Raw genomic sequence first — 15,830 nt, 5'->3', positions numbered from 1 at the left:
ACTACTCCATCCAGCAGAAGGACCCAATGGATACTCACCATGAAGGGGTCTTCTCCTGGGTGGTTGTAGTCCATCTTGGGAGAGAAGAACCCCCAAGATGGACTACTCCATCCGGGAGAACACCTGGAGATTTTGGGGGCGAAGCCTGAGGAGAACAGCATTCAGGGAGGAGAAGGACTTTAATGGGGTACTTTATTTATTGTGCGACGTTATTTTGTGCTACAGAGAAATTCAGCCTCATGGGTATTCATCCGCCCATTTAAAATCTCAGCAACTTAAAATGTAAATACCATTTAAAAATATATCCAATACATCAATTAAAAACATAAGTCTGTTTCAAGTCTTTCCAAATTTTGCTGTTCTGTTTCTATGTGACATAGGTGCTTGGCATGGCTATCAGTGGATACTCCTTGACTATATGATTTACTGTTTAGCGTCCACATTGACATTTGGGGTTCCTGATCCGTTCCCATTTATGCTGCAAGTATCCGCAGTGCCCATGTCCGCAAGGCTACCTGATCTGGGAATTTATTGATGCCGTTCAATGTTGGATTCTACTACTCAGAATGTAATTGGAGGTGGGTTTTTTTTGTTCCATTGATTTAAATCAGACGGGGAATGTCAGAGGTTTACATTTTGGAGGGCAACCAAAATGGTAAACGGTTTGGAATCCATGCCCTACAAAAAGAGGCTTAGGGAGCTGGGGATGTTTAGTCTGGAGAAGTGAAGGTTAAGGGGGGACATGATAGTTATGTTTAAATACTTGAAGGGATGCTGTGTCGAAGAGGGAGCAAGCTTGTTTTCTGCTACCTTTGAGACTAGCACAAGGAGTAATGGATTCAAGGTGCAGGAAAAGACATTCCACCTAAATGTTAGGAAGAACTTTATGACTATCAGGGTGTTTGACAGTGGAATTCACTGCCTTGGAGACTGGTAGAGTCTCCTCTGGAGGTTTTTAAACAGAGGCTGGATGAATATATGTCGGGAGTGCTTTGATTGTGTGTTCCTGCATGGCAGGGGGTTGGACTGAATGGCCCTTGAGGTCTCTTCCAACTCTATGATTCTATGATTTTAAGTCAAAGGGACACATTAAAAGAAGGCAAAACTTATCTGGTTGAGGAATGCAATGGGAGAAAGAGAGGGCAAGCAGAAACCGCAAAGGATGACTTTCACCCTGCAAACGACCCACATCGTAGCTTCCATCAGGACCAACCAAATGACACACAACTGTGTGCAACCTCCCAAGTTCTCCAAATCTTCTTCAGGCTTGATGCTAAAAATAAAAATCAAGGAAGAGGAAGATGCTGGGACATGATGCAAAGTCCTGCTTGCCATCTGCCTGTGCTCAGCTGTTAGTGGCAAAGCTGATGCTGGTATCAAGTAACTCCCAAGTTTTTTTTTTATGAGCATAAGGTTATGAAAACAATTACATGGCCCAGAAAATACAAACACCGTTAAATAGTCCTTAAGTCTCTCTGAGTACTTACTGAGATTTAAAATCTCTTTCCAGGAGAGAGCCAAGGAAACACTTGCATTGACTTCAGGGATAAATTTAAAGATGTTCGTGACGTACAGCCAATTAGGTCGAAATTATGCAATTTTGCGTCATGTTGCAGTCTGTCGCGGACCATTATTTTGCCATTTTTTCCACTTCATGTAGAGTATCTGTGCCTGCAGAGCAGAAAGTTTGGCAAAAAACTGCCCCTTGCATATTTTGGTTCAAAAAAACTACGGGGGGGGGGGGGCAGAACTCTTTCTCTCTCTCTCTCTCTCTCTCTTTTTAAGAAGCAGTTACCCAAAGCTACTGTGAGGTTTTGGGGAAACCAAAATGTACTCGTGTGCATGTGCGAAATGGGTTTCTACCAGGATCCTCTTGCTGTTTCCCCTTTTTCCTTTCTACATTCCAGGAGTGGACAGGGATTTTTTTTACATTTCGTTATTCGTGTCGTGTTTCCTTTACGTCCTCTTCTTTTCCAACCAACTGCTGATTTTTTGCTCTCTAGATTGTTAAACCCCAAAAGGGAGAGGGATCGCAAGCCACAGAGGGAATCAAAAACATGGATCTTGTATCTGAGTAAGCCTTTCCAGCAGCCACCTATCAACGGCCCGTCAAAATATTTACGGTTGCAACAAAGCAGAATGCGAGCTTATGTTTCCCTTGTTTTTTTAAAAAAATCCACATAATAATTGCTGTTGAGATTCAAATCATCCTCAGTAGGCTTCAAAAGGCTAAGGAAAACATTTGTTTGGAGAACTAATGATGACTTCTATCTCAGCATGCTACAAACCCACTTTAAAAACCCCAAAAAGAACAAAGATTACTGAATCGGAGAAGTAGATCATATTATAAAAGAACAAGCAGCCTTGCCTCTCCGAAGAAACTCCTAGGATACAAATACGAGAACTTCAGAACATCTGTTCTCGGACGCGACCCACACCTCAACACAAATGTACCTGGAAAGGGGTGTCATTTGTGACGATTTCTTTCGCAGATTTAGAGCAAATATGAAACCGTCTCACAAACAAGGGTGATAATGTCCAATTTGAGATTCACACAATTTACTGTATCTGTACCCCACTTTTCTCCACAATGGGGATCCAAAGAGGCGGCCAATGTTTGCCCCTTTTCCAAGTCCGGTGTTCTAGTTCAGAAGCAACTTCTACTACTAGCAGATGCATTTTCATGGTTCAATGAACAGGTAGCTGGCAGTGAACTCGGGCAAGATACAGTAGGTGTCTAGTGGTAGGCCTAAGAGCAGCACTGGCGTAGGAGGTTAAGAGCTCGTGTATCTAATCCGGAGGAACTGGGTTTGATTACCAGCTCTGCCGCCTGAGCTGTGGAGGCTTATCTGGGGAATTCAGATTAGCCTGTACACTCCCACACATGCCAGCTGGGTGACCTTGGGCTAGTCACAGCTTCTTGGAGCTCTCTCAGCCCCACCTACCTCACAGGGTGTTTGTTGTGAGGGGGGAAGGGCAAGGAGATTGTAAGCCCCTTGGAGTCTCCTGCAGGAGAGAAAGGGGGGATATAAATCCAAACTCCTCTTCTTCTAGTGGTAGGCCTTTTCTTTCACAGGCCCAATTTAGATCTTACCAAACCACATGCTCAACCCAGGGTTATGGCAACTCCCCAGTCCTCCTGTCCCCCTAGGCTGCTGTGCCGCAGAGATGAATCTGTGGTACAAAGTGCTGAGAGGTGAAAGAAAGCAGACAAGCAACTCCAAATTACAGCCTGAGCGCTGTACAACAAAAAAGTCACACTAAACATTGGATTCTAAACTGTAATTAGTGCAAACTATGGTTTGCCATGATATCTGAATCGAGCTGTCCAGCATTAAGTTGTCAGGTTCAATTAAGTACAACAGACTGCTTCAAGAGTCAAAGAACGAAGTGCAAGTCATCATCAAGAAGAAGAAGAAGAAGAAGAAGAAGAAGAAGAAGAAGAAGAAGAAGAAGAAGAAGAAGAAGAAGAAGAGTTTGAATTTATATCCCCCCTTTCTCTCCTGCAGGAGACTCAAAGGGGCTTACAATCTCCTTGCCCTTCCCCCCTCACAACAAGCACCCTGTGAGGTGGGTGGGGCTGAGAGAGCTCTGAAAATCTGTGACTAGCCCAAGGTCACCCAGCTGGCATGTGTGGGAGTGTACAGGCTAATCTGAATTCCCCAGATAAGCCTCCACAGCTCAGGCGGCAGAGCTGGGAATCAAACCCGGTTCCTCCAGATTAGATACACGAGCTCTTAACCTCCTACGTCACTGCTGCTCCTCCAACTCCACCAAAAGGTGCAACCTTCCTTTTAATGTGAAGAAATGCCCTTCTTTCCTGATAGCTGTACGTTATTCTGACCGAACGTAAATTTAGAAGTCACACAGCTCTTTTACATTTCACTCAGTGAGTCAAGTGGAAAAAATGTGTTCTCCGGCGGCAAGAGCCCACCCGGTGGAGTACGTATCCAAAGCAAAGAACGCCTTCCCATGCTGCATCCTCCGGTGGTTCTCAAGAGAAAAACCCACTTGCTCAGAGGGTAGCCTTTTGCATTTCCTGTCCAGATCACATGAACGAATAAATAAAGCATCTTCGGCTGAGAAAGCCCTGCCCAAATCGTACTCCCTGACCCATCCCAAACCAAGCAGGAACTCCTCTCGTATCATATCATTCGGCATGTCCTTCAAACACTCATTTTACAAATGAATCTCACTTAACCAAGGGAATCTCCTTAAACTGCTGCCTTTTGCTGTCTTTTCTTCATTCTGTCATTATTGCTATTTGGTGTAATGTTAGAAGTTAGTCTGTACATACATAAGAGCGATCATATCATTTATTCCAGCCGGCTTTCCCCTCCTGAAAGCTTTTCAGAAGGGCAATTGATGGTTTTAACCGTCTTACAAATGCAGTGCAATTTTTATCACAGTGGTGTGCTATTCATCAAAAGTGCTTTAAGGATATACAGATACGAAGATTCTAAGGCATATGTCAGTGTTAAGAACGTATGTTAGAGCAACATCCAAGGAAGCAAAAACAGGTCAAGAATAAGTGCTTACAGAACTGTGGCCTTGCATGGCCATCAAGTTCCTGGCTTAGTTGGCCAGAGATTCAGGGCATCACAAAGGAAGACCATCCTAGGACAGAGCAATTTAGTGAGTGAGAGATGGATTTATATCCCCTTTTCTCTTCTATAGGAGACTCAAAGGGGCTTACAAGCTCCTTACCCTTCCCCCCTCACAACAAACACCCTGTGAGGTGGGTTGGGCTGAGAGAGCTCCAAAGAACTGTGACAAGCCCAAGGTCACCCAGCTGGCATGTGTTGGAGTGCACAAGCTAATCTGGTTCCCCAGATAAGCCTCCACAGCTCGAGTGGCAGAGCGGGGAATCAAACCCGGTTCTCCAGATTAGAATGCACCTGCTCTTAACCACTACACCACTGCTGTGTGGGGAAAAAGAACTGGAGGCAGCAGCTAGAAGCTACAGAGCCGATTAAATCTAGGCTATTCCCCAAGCAAAGGCCCAGACCTGGTATTGGACGGGTGTGCAGTCAGGGTGCGCAGACTGGGGACCTGGAGGTCGAGCTATGATGCAGTTCATACACCCAAAACCTGCCCCTCTACTTGCTCCATTCTGCAGCTTTGGTAGCTCACCACGAGCGGTACAGGTACGCACACCAGAAGGTCACTCAAGCAGATACCGGCAGAGAGGCAAACTACATGTTACATGACTTGGTGGGTCAGGTTTCCCCAGATCCGATTCACTTTCCCTGCAGTCACACGGCGGAAACCGCAACCCACCCAAAAATATAATCCGTAGCGTAGCCCTGGTTCTGAGAGTCAGATCCTTAAAGTTTAAGCTTTATTTTTGGGACGCTGTTTTTTCCCAAGATTCAAGCTGCAATGTATCTCTTAGGATGTGGTTATAGTTCTCCTATGGCTGCTCTGGGCAAGATGACTGTACAAAGGCTGCTACCTGTTAGTGGCTATTATAGATGATGAGATTTACGGCGAGGATCAAAACTCCACCCTTTTAAAACCTGCACGGCGTTTTTAATTAAATAAAAGAAGTTAAAAGTTATTTGCGGGACCTCATTCAAGCTGCAAGGTCAAGCCCCGGCGCACATTTCTGTAATGCATTTTAATTATTAAAACAACATTTAATCAGAAATGCAGATTAGCAGATTAGTACCTTTCTTTTAATTTTCCCGCAGCGACAAGAGTCGAGCACGAAGCGAAATGCCAAGCTATTCTAAACACAAGTTGCTTAAACACTGATTTAGCAGCTCTCAGAATTATATATTTAAAACCTGACTAGCAGAAGAAGAAAATCCGGTACAGTCTGTATGGGTTATTTTAGGGGACTGGAGTGGGAAAGTACATAAGAGAATGGAAGAATTAATGAAAGGTTATCGTTAAAGTCCGAAGGAGGAACGGTGTGCATTCCTGTGCCAACAGGTTACTTTAGAAGAAGACGAGTTGGCTTCTATACCCCGCTTTTCTCTACCTTAAGAAGTCTCAAAGCAGCTCACAATTGCCTTCCTCATCCCACAATGGACATCTTGTGAGGTAGGTGGGGCTGAGAGTGTTATGAGAGAACCGTGACTAGCCCAAGATCACCCAGCAGGCTTCACGCGGAGGGGAGGGGAAACAAATCCAGTTCACGTGATAAAGAGTCCGTCGCTCATCCGAAGGAGGGAGGAAACAAACCTGGTTCTCGGATTAGAGTCTGCCACTCTTAACCACTATGTCACATAGGCCCCCGTGTAAGACCTTCTGATGAAGCGGGCACTAAATCCTCTTGAAAAGTCAGAGTCTGCCTGAATGATCCTAGCCAGATACTGTCCCTTTCTCCCTCGAGGTCAAGGCCCCTTCCACACATGCAGAATAATGCACTTTCAATCCACTTTCAATGCACTTTGAAGCTTGATTTGACTGGGTGGAATGGCAAAATCCACTTTCAAGCAATTGCGAAAGCTGCTCGAATGTGCATTATTCTGCATATGTGGAAGGGGCCTTAGCGGAATGCTAGTCGAGCTGGATTCGAGCAGAGGTGGATCGCTAAACAACCACGTGTTCAAGTAATATGCAGGGCTCTTCCTCTCCTCTTCCTGATCTCAACCTGCTTGGGAAGTTGGTAGATAGCCAGGAACCCAAGTTTGACCTGGAAACATTTGCAGGCAGGCAAAGTCCACTTCCTGTAAGGCCCCTGGGCAGATAACACAGCGGACTCAAGGACGCCGCTCGAGAGAGCCTCAGCTTTTCGCCACAGCTGCTCCTGAAAAATGTTCGATATTAAACATTTATACGCACCGTTCCCATTAACTCCGACGAGTGAAGGTTCCTGGCTTCTTGGAGGAGTCTCTTCTCCAAGGTACAATGAAATAGCATCTGCGGGTCACTTCACTTGATAAGATGCCATTTCAAAATAATGCTTGATGTGTGAACGTCTTGCTGTTTCTATTAAACAAGAGCCGGCCGGCTGCCGCAGTGGTTTTGGTGAAGAGGTCTCATGCTCGCTTCTCTGCACCTAAATTCACTGATGCTTTATCACAGGAAATGCACTCCTCTAAAACGTCAAGCTTTGACAAGAATTTGTTTGTGCCAACTTCCTTAATTGACGCCGAGGCTGGCTAAGGAATAAAACTATGACCAAAGCAGAAGGTTAAAAAAAAAGATGGCCCGTAGCTGGCATCTTGAACATTTGAAATTGTCGTTAACTACCCAATTAGGATTCTCATGCTTCGAGACAAAAAAATGAGAGGTAGAGGGGTTGCAAGAAAGCTCTCACCCCGCTGTCCCCCGTTACAAAGCGGGCCCACTCTTGCTTGACCTCACCTATTGCAGCAGGTATTTTTCCAACCTCTATTGAAGGTGGCACAGAATAAAGGTCAATAATAAAATGCAAATGCCTCAAATTTATAAAAAGCAAAGATGTACACGTGCTTCACTTTTTTTTAGATTGTGTCAGAGACCCACATGAAGGTCACCAATGTGAAGTAGGCCCTCGTGCGTTCAAGCACTCATGGACTATGAGTCGCTCAGTCTTTTTAAAAAGGCTTCCAAGAATGATGGACAGGTGTCTGAGCACAAATGTAGAATAGTGGCAAATAATGACGACGCACAAGCCCAGCTTCCACTTTGATATTTGGCAGTCCTTCCAAGCAGAACAGAAAGAATCAACAAGAGTGGGCCCAATGGTAATATCCTGGCCAGGAACAAGGCACTGCTTGACTTCCACGCTGTGTGTAGGAGCAGCAAGCAACCGAACGGATCTCCTCCAGTCTGGTTTCCATAGCAACCACAACATTTCAACTTTTGTTTTATACGTTAATGAAGATTTATCTGTCCATCGGCGGCTTTTTCGTCCTGTTCAAGGAGTCCAGGGCCCTCCTCCGTTTTAGATTCACAACTACCCCCCCATGCGAGAGGTTAGGCAGAGGGAGAGAGGGCGTGACTGCCCCAGGCTCAACCGCTGAGCAGAGGTGTATCTAGGGAAAATGTAGCCCGGGGCAAAATCTGAGGTTTCCAACCCCCACCCCCCAGTATGGGTGGCCACCCTCCCACACCACGACCAAACAACATTTTTTTGCACCAGGTCTTGAAGTCAGTGTATGGACCCAGGGGGGGAGGAGGAGAGGTGGGGTGCAATTTTCTACCCCCCACGGGACTAAATGGCCACAGCCCAAGGACATCTGACCCCATATGTCCTCCTGGGTGGTACGCCACTGCCGTTGAGTTCTATGATCAAGTGGGAAACTGAAACCCAGGAACAGGTCCTAGTTCAGTGATGGCGAACCTATGGCACGGGTGCCAGAGATGGCACTCGGAGCCCTCTCTGTGGGCACGTGCACACATAGTTCATCTTGTGGGGGGTGGAAAATCACTCCCCCCCCCCACACACATCTAGACTGGCCTGGGCCACTGAGCATGACATGCGTGCACCGCAGTGAGTAGGGAGGACTTGGCTGGTGGGCTGGTGCCTGTGCTCCGGGTGGCTGCTGCCCGAGGGGGGGGGGGCACAGAGGAGGCAGAGATGCTAGAGAGGCACAGAGCAGTACGTGCGGGACTTGCTGGAGGCTAGAGCAGGCTGGCCCCTGCTCGAGCAGGTGGGGTGGAGGAAGAGGGAGCCAACCGGTTTTTTCTAAACTAAAATCTCAGTATTCAGGTTAAATTGCCAGGTTGGCACTTTGCAATAAATAAGTGGGGGTTGGGTTGCAATTTGGGCACTCGGTCTCAAAAAGGTTCGCCATCATCTGTCCTAGTTCAACATTCCGTCCACTGCACCAGACCAATTCTCTAAGAGGAGGAGTCTGCATAAACAACAGCATTACGAGAAGGCGAGAAGTCTGCATCTCATGATGCTGGTCTTCTTGTTGAAGAGCCTGATCTATCTGGGCTTGTGGAGCTTTCCCCTAAACATACCTTGGTACTTGATTAGAAAGCCACTGAGACAAAATAATAGAAAAGGTTAATGTACATATTTTGCACCAGACAATCGAGACTGCACCGAGAGGCAACTGAACGCCCATGAGACGCCACAGGACACAAACACCTCACTCAGGATGAAGGACGGATGAATACTAAACAAATGCGCCACGCAGATTCGGCAAAACACCCCCCATTCCCTAGCAACTGTCAGCTGTGGCAGGCAGCTCCACTGTCAAACGGTACAGAGTGGAAAGGCAACTCACAACAGGATTTCTAATGCACTAGTCCTACAGTGCCGTGATAAATCAATATATGCTATAGGAAAAGGGAAACACTCAGCAAGACACGGTCCTGTCAAGAAGCTGATATAACCTCCCCCTTCCACTAATTCTCCATTCACGTCTGCAGTGAGATGCCAGCAGCTTGGGAATCATTTAAAGGGACTGACGAATCAGGCAAACATGTGTGATGCTGTTTCAGACATTAAAAGTGTCGTTTGCATCCAAACAGCATAATCTGTGAATACATCTTGTTATGTATATTATTTAGTACTTCATCAGCATCTTGATTGCTTATTGCTGTTATTTCCATTTTAAAGATGGCTGTTTGCATTACAACTGCGCTGACAGCAAGACTGTAAACAGAAGAGGGCAAGCAAAGACAAACAAAGCATTGGTATTAAAAGCAAGAGTTTCTCTTTGTTTCCACCTTTTATTGCCTGTGGTATTACTGGATTAAATACAGCTCCATTTTTCAGCTACCAAGCCATGAAGTCCCTTCTTTAAACTTATTCTCTATGGATGATTCAATTTGCAAGAGAACTGGGAAGGTTAACGGCCCACTTTACTCAGAAGCAAGCCCTGTTGAACTCACACAGATGTCCCTGAGCTCGAAGGAAGAACTAAAAGGAGAGCCAGCGTGGTGTACTGGTTAAGAGCAGGTGCACTCTCATCTGAAGAACCGGGTTTGATTCCCCGCTCTGCCGCTTGAGCTGTGGAGGCTTATCTGGGGAACCAGATTAGCTTGTGCACTCCAACACATGCCAGCTGGGTAACCTTGGGCTAGTCACAGTTCTTTGGAGCTCTCTCAGCCCCACCCACCTCACAGGGTGTTTGTTGTGGGGAGGAAGGGAAAGGAGATTGTAAGCCCCTTTGAGTCTCCTTACAGGAGAGAAAGGGGGGATGTAAATCCAACTCTTCTTCCTCTTCTTTAAAACAGCTCTTGAGTGCCTTCCATTTGACCCAGTGATATATTTATTTGAGGGGCAAGGAATAGTATAAACCCAATGCCCATTTCATGAGCACTGCGATAATGACCTTCTTGCATGACTATTTGGGTAAATTAGCAAACATTAGTAAATAACCTGACTTTTTATTGATGAAATCTAGTCACAGCAACAGTAGATAAAACTTACTGCCGAAAAGAGGACCACTGTCATAAAAACAACTGAACAGCTGAACATATCATCGCATCTCAAAGACCTTGCTGATGTGCCAACTAAATAATCATATTATTTTACCTGTAAGACCCAGCAGTCGACCTCAAGCAACTATCAGACGCTCCTGTGAAGTACTTAGGTGTCACCAAAGTAATCCCATGCTGTAAATTAAAATGCTCGCTGAAAACACTAATAAACTCAGGAGCTTTCCAGAAAAGTATCTTTAATTAAGAATTTTAAAAACCATTCTAAAAGTTGAAATGTCACTCATCCACCTGCATCTTGCTGAAAGCTTTCACTAAATCACAGATGTAATGTTATGCCTTCTGCCTTGTTACATGGCAGATTTAATAAGCAAGAAAAGGCTAAAAGATTGTGCCCATGTAACGATGGCTCAGCTGAATCTCTGGCCCACCAATTACTTCACTGTATCAGATTCAAGGAAATCAGATCCAAGTATGTGAATCTCACTCCTTTACATTTACCCGATCTCCCCGATTTATTTAGATTACACTACTTGTTGGACAACCCTGATCCTTCTCTCTGTATGATAGTGGCAGACTTTCTCCTGGAAATTACTAAATGCCAGTAGATTTCCTTCGTCCTAACATGTATATCCTGTATTGGATATGCTTTTTAATCTGTTTTTATTATTGTTGTACTGCTGTCTATGCCAATAAAGGCTTGCTTCCTAGTATGGCAAAATCACAGATGTAGCGCATAGGTGTCAAACTCGTGGCCCTCCAGATGTTATGGACTACAGTTCCCATCATCCCCTGCCAGCATGGCTAATTGCTCGTGCTGGCAGGGGATGATGGGAACTGCAGTCCATAACATCTGGAGGGCCGCGAGTTTTGACACCTGTGCCTGAATGTTCTGAATGAAGGTGTTTCAGGTGAGCACTGCTTTGTTTTGTTTACAATTCCTTGTTTCTTTTGTGGAGGCATGGCAAAGGGAAACTCCGTCAGTCAAACACTTCATATTATACAGCTAAATACAGAGATGTTAAGTAGAGTACCTGAAAACAAAACCCGTTGTGAAGAATATGAATAAATTGAGCTCATTACCACTGATCTTCAGAATAAGATGAACTGTCATCTTTGATGAGTTTTAAGGATTGTCATGCTGCCGGCGTTCCATGGAACCGCAGGAATTTTCTGTGGAGGTAAACCAAGAAACTTTGTGGATATATTTACAGTAACATTTAACACTCCTCGTAGAAGAGCCCGCATTTTAAAACAATGTATGGAAATGGAAAAACCAAAACAGAATCTGTGTGCGCCATGAACTGAAGACACACCGTTGTGGTGACTGGAGCAACAGTGTTCAACAAATGGTTTCAATCTTTTAAAAAATGATCTTTGGCTATTTAGTACCTTCCATTTTATCTCTCTCACACACACATACTCTCTCTCTCTCACACACACACAGAGTCACAGAGGTGTCCTTATATCATAGTTAATTCGCTTAAATCTGAAAAGAAGCTTAGCTTCACAGGAAGACTTTACAGTCTTTCAACAAAATCCATAACCTTTTTTCTTGAACTCCTTTCTCTCCCCGGCTCATACTTATCCCAACCGCAATTTTCATGCAACCTGTAGATGCACGAGCACTTAGAACCAGAAGCTACCACAGTTGTTGGCTGCAGAAGCGCTTGCAGGCGTTTCAAGCTGAGACGCAGACAACACCGAGGACTAGAATCCTCCTGAACCTGGGATAAAGTCACCTAGAAAAACTTCTCCAGCATTCTTATCTCATGCCTGAATTTTTTGTGTTCTCCATGGGGAGAACAGCAGCGGCCCTGGGCCACTTTATGTTGGGAACTGGTGTTGGGGTGGGGGGCAAAGATCCCCATCCAGAGACATGTTGTGCTCCCAACTGGAATCCCCCACACATCTGAGAACTGAGGGTCAGTGTGGCTTAATGACTTGAGTGCTGGAGATCAGGTCTGAATCCCAACTCTGCCACAGAAGCTTGCTGGTTGACCCTGAACTAGTTATACTCTCTTAGGCCCCTTCCGCACACGCAGAATAATGCGCCTCCAATCCACTTTCAATGCACTTTGCAGCTGGATTTTACTGTGCAGAATAGCAAAAGCCACTTTCAAACAATTGTGAAAGCGGATTGAAAGTGCGTTATTCTGCATGTGCGGAAGGGGCCTATGCCAAACTTAACCCACAGGGCTATTAGGAGGAAACAATCAAAGAGAAGGATGTAAGCCATTTTGGGTCCTGCTGGGGAGAAAAATAGACTACAAATGAAGTAAATAAAAATAAAATAATGAAACCTTTCAGGTTGGCCTGATTGGAAGTCCCTGCAGTGGACCTGGGGAGATGAAATGTAATGTGTAGTTGGGCCTTAACACCACCATTCCTTCAGAACTTGTATCCATCCACCTGATTCCAGGGGCCCATCTCTTTAAATGTTAACTACTGTTGATATCATCAAATTACTTACTAATTTACAATGGCCCAAACGAATCAAGCGTTCCAGACAGTCTCTCACAACCTTAACAACATCCTAATGCTGCTGGTGACATCAAACAATGGGCATGGACATGCATCAGCGTAACATCCGCCAACAACTCGCGACAAGTGATATTGGCATCACTTTGCAAAGAGAAATGTTAATGCCTGCAGTCACTTCCTTTCCTAATCTGAGCACAAACTATAATGCAGGCACAGAGTAATGGACCAAAATCACATCAGTTCATGCCTTATTGATTTGATTTCTATTCTGTGCTTCCTGACGAAGGTCGACCCTAAGGTAGGTAACAACCAATTCAACCATTTAAAAACATGACATTTAAAATTATGCATAAATGACGCTCAAAACCCTCAGTCCTATTAAAAATGGCAGACGGTGCCTTGAAAACCTTATATATCAACAGTAAGTGGTCAAAAGAGTGGACAGAAGGGGGGGAATAGGAAAAGTAGTGCCAAATCTATAGCTCTGTGAAGAAAATGGAAAGAATGCTATTTCATATACACAGTACATTGCTGACATGAGACATCAGCAACTTTTTTTTTAATTCTCTGTGATCCCCTGCAAACCAGATCCTTAAGACTGAAGATAGCTTAATCCCCTTACAGTTCACAGTTAAGCTATTTATACTGTTCTGCATCAACTCCACCAAACACGGTTTATCAGTCTCTGGGCCAAATGCCAAGTCTGTGAAGTAAAAGTTGCCTTAAAGCCGGGGTTCCAGGGACTAAACTAGGGTTTAACGCACTCTCTGCCACTTGTTATTGTCGGGACTCAGAACTTTCCCGGCTTGCCCAATAAAAAGCGATTAACTGGATCAAAACAGCTCTAATTGTCTTCTGGAAATATCACTCTGCCTGACTTCTTGGAGAGACAGAGGATCAGAAATTGTTTTCCAGTTTTTCAGATAAAACGTGACATACTTATTTTAAAAAACAAGATTTTTGAAGTGAGTGTAGGATTGGCTATAACTGTGTAGCTGTGATATTTAGACTAAACTCCATGTTTCTAGCAGTTTTATCAGAGATAAATCCCTAGATTCTGTGGAGCTTGGCTAGGAGTCCCCCTGTGGAGGCTAGGAGTCCCCTTCTTCAGCTATATACGAAAAAAAAAGATATACGGTCAGGAAGAAGCTGTCCTCACAAGCAATTCCAGGCTCTAATATATGGTTCCCATCTCTTGACTTGCTGTGACCCACCTAGATCATGGTACAGTTTAACATTAAGGCTATTACATATATCGAAAGACTGTATTACTTTTAGTGGTCAGTTCTATTCCCCCTTCCTTTAAAAAAAAACCCATATAGGATACTACACAACAAGACAATATATTTTGAAAGGCAGTGGGAGACTGCACTTTTACCTGTATATACTCATGTATAAGTCGAATTTTTCAGCACATTTTTAATGCTGAAAAAGCTCCCCTCGACTTATATGCGGGTCATTAAATTTTTTTGTGTGTTTTTACTTTGCCGGCCAGCAGGGGGTGCGGTTTTTATGCTAGAGACACCAAATTTTCAGGGTACCCTCAGAAGACACTCCTGATGATACCAGCCAAGTTTGGTAAAGTTTAGTTTAGGGGGTCCAAAGTTATGGACCCCAAAACGACCCATTGGATACTCACCGTGAAGGGGTCTTCTCTTGGGTGGTGAAGGCCATCTTGTCGGGTTGTACTTCTTTACCACTTGCTAGTGAGGCAGGAAGAGCTTTTTGGTCATATCCTGTTGGCGCCAAAATTGCCCCAGTATCTGACGAGCCGAGCTGTAGTAAATAGAAACAATCCAGAAAAGAACAGGGGCAGCGTACCCCGCTGCTGAAAAGTCAACTGGAACAATGTCAAAACACGGAAAAAAGGTCGAAAAAACTCCAACAGGGAGGACCAAAAAACTGAGTATAATAACAAACTCCACGGGACTAGATAAACGTCCGGAGCCAAAGATTAAAAACTAGTGAAACCCGGAGCATATTTTCAGAGAAGAACGAGAACAGGGGGGGCCAAGATGGCCTTCACCACCCAAGAGAAGACCCCTTCACGGTGAGTATCCAATGGGTCGTTCTCTAGGGTGGTTTCGGCCATCTTGTCGGGACTCCCCAAGCAGTACCCCCAAAAAGGGTGGGTTCCGTTAATCTCCAATAATATGCTCCAGGACCCTTCTGCCGAAGGATGCCTGGACAGCATCCAGGGAGGTCAGCCTGTAGTGTCTGACAAAAGATGAGGGAGACGCCCATGTAGCCGCCCTACAGATCTGTTCTAACGGCACGTGCTTGTAGAGTGCAGCATTTGCTGCTGCGCTCCGAGTGGAATGGGCCGTAATCCCACAAGGCACCGGTAGATTGCTTGCCTTGTGTGCTTCTATGATGCACGCTCTAATGTTTGAGCTGATGGCAGCAGGAGACATGGCCTCCCCCAGCCGGGGAGGGACTACATTGATAAAAAGGGTCTCGGACTTTCTGATTCCCTCAGTACGTATGAGGAAGGCTTTAAGTGCCCTACGTACATCTAGGCAATGCCAAAGCCTCTCCCTAGGGTGAGATGGTTTGGGGCAAAAGTTGGGCAGTATTAGCTCCTGACCTAGATGGAAGCCTGAAGCCACCTTCGGTTTGAAGGACGGGTCTGGCCGAAGTATAACTTTGTCTGGAAAAAATTGGCAAAGATTAGGGTTTGCAGACAGAGCCCTGAGCTCTGACACCCGCCTGGCGGAGGTAATAGCCACCAAAAAGAGTAGTTTCATACGCAGCCATCTAAGGTGGATCGACTGGACCGGCTCGAAGGGGGACTTAGTAAGCGCGTCCAGGACTGCGTGCAAACGCCAGGAGGGAAACCGGTGGACCACCGGAGCTTGGGACTGCTGCACCCCCTTAAGGAACTGAAGGACATCAGGATGTCTTGTGATGGATAAGGACCCTGCCGGGGGAAGGACGGTGGCAAGCGCCGCCAGCTGACGCCGAAGGGTGGAGCATCGGAGGCCCGCCGCGAAGCCGTCCTGCAGGAAAGCGAG

General features: G+C 45.4%; 1 protein-coding gene across 3 annotated transcripts in view; it reads right to left on the bottom strand.

Moving 5' to 3' along the window:
- The window catches only part of PEAK1 (pseudopodium enriched atypical kinase 1), an 88,753-nt gene that overhangs the window by 44,385 nt on the left and 28,538 nt on the right, over positions 1 to 15,830 (bottom strand). For 2 of the 3 annotated variants that reach the window (XM_048519698.1, XM_048519699.1), the window contains exon 2: positions 11,416 to 11,505. The gene's annotated coding sequence lies outside the window, so the exon portion shown is untranslated. Of the gene's footprint in view, positions 1 to 11,366; positions 11,506 to 15,830 lie in introns of all 3 variants that reach the window. The other variant, XM_048519700.1, reaches the window with a different exon arrangement.

This window comes from Sphaerodactylus townsendi, linkage group LG17, assembly GCF_021028975.2.
Source record: "Sphaerodactylus townsendi isolate TG3544 linkage group LG17, MPM_Stown_v2.3, whole genome shotgun sequence".
Classification (NCBI taxonomy): domain Eukaryota; kingdom Metazoa; phylum Chordata; class Lepidosauria; order Squamata; family Sphaerodactylidae; genus Sphaerodactylus; species Sphaerodactylus townsendi.
This window is presented reverse-complemented; position numbering and strand designations above follow the sequence as displayed.